At 56.7% G+C, this 6,605-nt stretch overlaps 1 long non-coding RNA gene across 1 annotated transcript; it reads right to left on the bottom strand.

Annotated features, from left to right (window-relative positions):
* Window positions 1-3,812: 3,812 nt before the first annotated feature.
* LOC136994405 (uncharacterized) lies at window positions 3,813-5,383 on the bottom strand. The gene is made up of 2 exons (XR_010886491.1): window positions 5,117-5,383; window positions 3,813-4,439 (listed from the first exon to the last, which is right to left on the bottom strand). It is a non-coding gene; the product is annotated as an uncharacterized lncRNA (long non-coding RNA).
* Between the last annotated feature and the right edge of the window lie 1,222 nt (window positions 5,384-6,605).

Genomic DNA, 6,605 nt, shown 5'->3' with positions numbered 1-6,605 from the left:
TTTTTGACCCTAAGTGTCTGAGAGTGCTGAGACTTGAAGGGAGCCCCACAGTGCTGCTCCTTTTCTCTGTGCGTGGCTGGCCCGCTACGGCCAAAACTTATTTCTGCACAGAGAGGATGGATGGTATTCAGGTGGGCTACACTGGGGCGCAGAAGGTTTCCTGTCACTCCGTGAAGGGTGTAGAAGTAGCAGGCAGAGTTCCAGGGGTGCAGGGCCAGAGAAGCCTCATTCCAGGAACCGCACCCAGTGCAGGAGGAGCGGGACCGTCCTTGGCACAGTGGGAGTGCAGGGCCCTCGCTACATGTTACACTCCCAGGCTGGCCCTGGGAGCAGCAGATTGGCATCCTTGTGCCCCCACATCTCTTGGCACTGCAGAACTGCTGTTCCCAGATAGGACCCCTGAGCTTGGCCCCTCTTGGCTGGGATATCGCAGGCAGAGCCTCCCCTATGCCATTCCCTCCACCCTGTGCAGGCATCCTCTCCTCTGTGCACTCATCCTGCTTGGGAAGGAGCCAGAGCTTCTACTGGGACCTTTCCAACTGCAGGCCAGGACACCGGCCAGGACCAAGCCCTGCCACCATGGCGGGATCCCAGCTGCTGCCACCATTGGGGGAGAGTCATTACCCACTCACCGCTCACAGCATCCCCTCCCAGGACCCTCCCCATGCCCCGCACTCTCATTTTACCCTGCCCTCACTCCCTGTCCCCCGCACACAAGGCTGACATGGGGAGGAGCGTGGAGGAATGAACACCCCCACACCTTTTCTCTGTGACAAAGGCCCCCCAGGATTCCCCAGGCAGCCAAGACTCCATGGGGCTAATGGGCACCGGGAGCAGGTCCTTGCTTGGTGCTGCAAGATGGTGCAGGCTTGAGCGGTGTCCTGGCTCCAACTCCACTCACCCCACCCCCCAGCTCACCCCACACAACTCCTGCGAGGCTCAGTGGGGGACAACATTGTGGGATATCCTCTGAAGAAAGCGGAGACTGTCTTCTGTGCGCTCACCATGCTTGGGAGGGACCCAAAAGAACTTCTGTGCCTGCAGGCCAATACACCCACTGGGACCAAGATGTGCCACGGTGTCATGGTCCTGGCTGGTGTCATCTTTTCAGCAGTGCTGCCAACCCTGCAAGCTCCTGTACGCTCCCTCTTCCCCTGGGTGCTCCAGCCTAGTCCCTTGGGTAGGAGGTGGGAAATGGAGGTTCAGAGGGCAAAGGGGAGGCAGGAGCCCACTGGAGCTAGGCGCTTGAGGCTGAAAAGAAAAGGGGCGACGTCAGGCCATATTGTGAAAGCTAGGACAGTTGCAAGATGCCTTTTCAATCCTTCAGGGAAGGTCCTCAGTGTAAACATCAAATAATTCATTCAGAATGGAAGGCTCAGTTTTGTCCTTCCAGGATCATTTTTCATGACAAATGCCCTAACTCTTTGTTTTCTCTGCGGCATTTAAGGTGTGTTGCTGTTTTGTAAACACACAGCACCTGGCACATGCACATGCTCAACATGGCACCAGTATGTACCCAAAGCAGGAGGCTGGCTTTGGGAGGGTGGGGAGGAGGATGCATCCCCTTTAGGCCAGTTGATCTCCAGTGTGCCCTGTTCCTTCCTGGAGGCCGAAGAGCCTGAGAGCTGGCCATGGCTGTTCCTGGGAAGAGGGTCCCTGGAGACAGTGGAGGGCAGGGAGTGTGAGGAGTAGATTTGGGAAGTGGGATCCCCCCCACGATGTGCAGCGATGGCCCATCCCTCCCTGGGAGCTGCCCTGAACCCCTCCTGGCAGTCGCCTCCCCTCCAGCTCCTGCACCATGGATCAGCAGCCCCAGCAGGATGTTTGTGTCAGTCAGGGTGCATCCAGGTCTCCTGTCCCCATGGGAATGAATGGTCCACAAGTACTGAGCTGAGTGCCAGGGATGCAGAGTGCGCAGGACCAGAGTCTGCTGAGCCCAGGGTTTGTCCCAGCAGGTGGTGGCTTGACCCTCCACAGTGGCCCCATACTTCTTCATATTACCTGATTGGCTGCTGATGTATGAGGCCCAGCTGGATCCATGGCAGAAGAGGTGCTCAGAGTCCCCAGGCACTCAGAACGCTCCAGCAGCCACCACTAGCTGCATGCAGGCCCACACCCCTGCGGACAGAGAGTGCAAAGAGCAAAGCAATGCATGCACAGGGCGAGAGGTAGTTCACCTGCCACAGTGGGGTCCGCTTGCCAGGGACATGGAGAACCAGCATCATCCCTCCACCTGGGGAAGCTCACTGGCCCCAGAAAATGACTCCTTCCTTGCGGCTGATCTTGGCCCTCTCCTGAAATGTCTCTGAAATCCTGAAAGCCTCCATCTCCCTGCCACAGCACCCGCTCCCCTGTGGGGAAGGCGATTTGCATGGGGGAGTGCGCCCAGTGTGGAAGCAGAAAGAGCTGGACCCCAAGATGACTTTGCTTCTCTCTTGCTGTCCCCAGCCCCAGCCCTGCTCTGCCAGTAACTGTGCTCTTTAATGAAATATTATGGGGGCTCTCGCATGATGTCACTTTGCTCCGCTAGTCTGGTCTTGTGCTCTCCTACTCCTCTCGACCTGACACAGCCCAAAGCAAACCTGCCCCATTAATACCATCAATCCCCTCAAGAATGTCAGTGACAGAGGAAGGGGCATGCTTGATGTATGCAGCCCGGTTCCACCACTGTATCCCCACCACAGCACCTAAAGCCCAGCCTTGTCTTCAGGTCAAAGAAAACACACCAGGAGTGGACCCTGCACCCTGCTCAAGCCCCATGCACCATGGTTCCAGTGCCAGGGGTCCAATCCCGCTGTTCCCCAGAGACATAAGGTGATGCCCTGGGTGTCAGGGAATGCAGCTGCATGGAGAAGGGGTTGCTGGGGACGTCTCTGGTGATGCTGATCCTCTTTTGGAAGCGTGGGGCACAGTCTGTTTGCACACCTCCAAAAACTGCAGCCATCCACTCCTGGCTCTCTCCTGCTTTCTGCTTGTGCCAGTGCCCCACCAACATACCAGTGGACAGGGACACCCCAAACACAGCACACCTGAGGAGAAAGACTCTGAGGCCCTGCCCTATGCAGGGTCCAAAACTCACAAGCCTCAGCTGGGAACGTGTGCCTGGAAATGAGCATGAGAAGAAGCAGCAAATGAGCAAAAGCTGTGATGAGGGCAGAGAAGGCCCCCACTCTTGGGGAAACTAGTATTTCCATGTGCCTGCTCCTACAAGGAACCAGAACAAACACCAGGAGAAAATACCTAATCACTTCTGTGTCTTTGCAGGAACAGAGCTCTCACAAACACAGTAACACCCAATACAGTTAAAAACACAGCAGCAATGCTCTTACACTTGCCCACTTGGGAGCAGGACTAGAGCAACGAGGAAAGGCTGGGACAGGCTGGAGAGGAGGCCCCAGGAATGTGCATTCCACCCCACTGCTGCTTAGGTTCCCAGGAGTGCTCTCATCTGGATCATAGATCCTCTCACAGAGCTGCAGGTAACAGAGCTAACACAGCACAGGTGATAGAGAGAGCCAACAGATGCAACAGTTTTGCAGCAGTAGGTGCAGAAGGGCACAAAGAAGGCATCCTCATCTCAGTCCAGACCAGCATTCATGGCCTCAGGTATGGTGGTGAAGCACCACAGAGCACTTTCCCCAGGGCCTGTTGGAGCAGCTGTCCCTGTCATGTCAGAGGCTTTGGTGCAGACAGAGCTTCTGATGGAGGACACAGCTCTGCAAGTCTTGGGCTGCAGGCAGTGCCTGGGGCCTCACCCTGAGGAGAAAGGAGGGGAAAAAAAAAGTGGAAAAACTCTACTACTTGCAGTGATGTAGTTCAGAGAGCACCTTTATTCTCACTCTCACACACACACACCCCACAGCAGCTGCAGGGGAAGCATGTCTGATGCACAGATCAGGCTGAGGCTTCCCTGATTAGCATAAGTAAATGACTTACATACATTTCTTTGGTTGGTATAGTTACTATCTAACCCTCCCCTGATTGGCTGTATATACAAGGCAGAGAACAAAGAGAATGGAAGTCTTCACTAGCAAACTCTGCAACTGCTAACCGGCTTTATGCAGTTTGAATTCCTGGCAAGCCAGGCAGGAGTTGGAGCATTTTGTACAGAGCTCAAGGTTTCTTTCTTTGCTCTATCTTAAGATAGTGATTAGTAAAACAAAAAAATGAAGTTAGTCTTGCCACTATTGTTGATTGTCTTTTACCTCCACAGCTGAGAGATTGAGTGGACTGATACTGAACACTTGGTTGCACAGCTGGTGTTGGCAACAGGGTTTTGGCCTTTGGGGAATGTGCTCTGCGACAAACTCAGACTTCTCCTTGGCTCCTGATGAGCTCCATAAGCAGGAATGTTCCTCCTGCAAGGGAAAGCTGAGGAAGTCTCAGTTTCATCTTTTGGCTGCAAGTTTCAGTGCTGGAACTCGAGAAAAAAAAAAATCCTGCAATTGAGAGGAAGGTTATATGGGTGAGTAGAAAGGAAGACCCCAGAGGACTGAGGAGCAGTGTTGAGCATGGTTCTGTCTGCTGCACTGTGGACCAGTGCCTGCTGGTACCAGCACCTGTGCAAGTTCTGGAAAGGGACTCGAATACATGGCAGGAGAGGTGCATGAAATCCCTAGGGCTTCCCAGCTCTGGGGGCAGACGGCAACATGGAACTCCCGGGCACCTTCCACTAGCCTCCAGCTGACCATGCAACTCTCCCAGGGAGGCTGCCAACCAGAGGTGGATGTCCTGGCATAAGCTGCTCCTCTCTCTGTGGGGGGACAGCACACAAGAAAGAGATGAGGGGCCCTGGGAGGAGGTTTTTGTTAGTGCCCAGACAGGTGTCCTGCTCCCATGGGAATGGCACAGAAGTGGCAGACACAGTCCCTGCGGAGAAGGGCGAGCAGGGCAAAAGACCGGTTGGCTGGGAACTGTCCTTGGAGGCAGAGGCTCACCCCTCCTGTGCTGCCCTGCACCAGATGCAGGAAGAATCGTAGCTGATGAAGGAGACCCATGCGATCCTGGCCTGGGCACCTGAGGGTACCTCTGGATATTGCAGACATCCACTACCGGATCCCTCCAGGATTCCGCTTCTACCAGGGCGCCACAAAACCACCAGCTGAGAGGGACTCACCACAGGCAGCGCACCTCAGGGTGTGGGGCTCGGAACCCTGGACTCGCGCAGAGCCAATCCTCCAAGATGAGGAGAAGCACAAGAGCAAAGCTGCAATAACAGCCTAAGGCAACAAGTGTTTCTATTTCCATGGTCTTCCAGGGGATCAGGAGAAACACAGAGAGGAAACGGGTAGTCAGTTCTCCAATCTGGAGGCACACCGCTCTCACACCCAGGAAAGTCAGGCACACAGGAACACGGCTAGGAAAGAAGCAGCAAAGCCCCGATACTCACTCACTTGGCAGCAGCAGCAGAGCACTGAGGAAAAGCTGGGCCATGCTGGAGAGGAGGCTCAGGCAATGTGCACTTCACCACACACCTCTGAACTTCCCAGAAGAGCTCATAGCTGCGTCATAAATCCTCTCACATCTCCAAACACTCCTCCCTCCTCTGCTTTTCCCTGCAAGCATGGGAAAGGCCTGCTTTTGGAACCAGCTATTGCCTGGCGCCACCTTCCGATTTGTGGCTGCCTGGAGGAAATGTGGAGCTGTCTGGACTCCCTCTCAGCCAGTTCTTGTTCCACCCTGCTCAAGACCTGCTCCAGTGTGCGCCAAGCACCACAGTAATATACCGCTGCGTCCTCTTGCTTTGCTGTCTGGATCCTCAGCGTGAATCTGTTCTGGGAGCTCTCCACTTTCCCCTCAAAGCGACCCTGGAAACCCTCTCCATAGACATCACCCTCTCGGTAAATCAAGGTCAGAGAGCCCTGCAGCTTCTGCCGGTACCAGAACATGTAGTAGCTGCTCATGCTGCCTCCGCGCATGCTGCACTGGAAGGTGCCTCCCTCGCCTTCTCGCACTGCCAGTTCCCCATGGTGTTGCTCCAAGGCCACCTGGCCGTTGACTGCTGTGGAGAGCAAGAGGGAGCCGTGGTCACCTTGAGAGTGGGCAGGGAAGGGTGCAGCCCTGGTGGGGGCATTGCAATGTCACTGCTCCAGCGGGAGCACTAAATCCTGCTCCTTCAACCCAATAGATAACGATGGTCAGAGGAAGAGCCCTGACACAGGAACCAGGCCTTGTGAGCAGAGAGAGACACCACATTTCCCTGCCTGCCACATAGGCAGCTTGCAGGAGAGCTTGCCCAGGACGGGGCACAGGCGCCCGCAGGCAGCCCCAGCCCGCCCAGCCCCGCGCTCGCTGCCCTCCCTGCTCACCTCTCACCTGCCGGCACCGCTGCCAACGACAAGGCCAGGAGCCAAGGCACCATCCTGGGCGGCATCAGGCCCTGCCGCGCCGGGGGCCGGGGCCGGGGCCGGCTGGGGGCAAAGCAGCCCCGGCGGGAGGCAGAGAGCAGCAGAGCTGAGCCGCGCTCGGCCCCGCTCCTGCCCGCACCGCGATCGCCGCCCCTCGCTGCGGCTGCGGCCGCGCCCACGACTCTGCCCTCCCCCCCGCCACGACCCGCCCCCCGCTGCCGCGGCCCCTCTGCGGGAGGAGAAGGGGGGCGCGGGGCC

The sequence above is a fragment of the Apteryx mantelli genome, chromosome 28, assembly GCF_036417845.1.
Source record: "Apteryx mantelli isolate bAptMan1 chromosome 28, bAptMan1.hap1, whole genome shotgun sequence".
In the NCBI taxonomy this organism is placed as follows: Eukaryota; Metazoa; Chordata; class Aves; order Apterygiformes; family Apterygidae; genus Apteryx; species Apteryx mantelli.
Note: the sequence above shows the minus strand (reverse complement) of the source record. Positions and strands in the feature narration are given on the sequence as shown.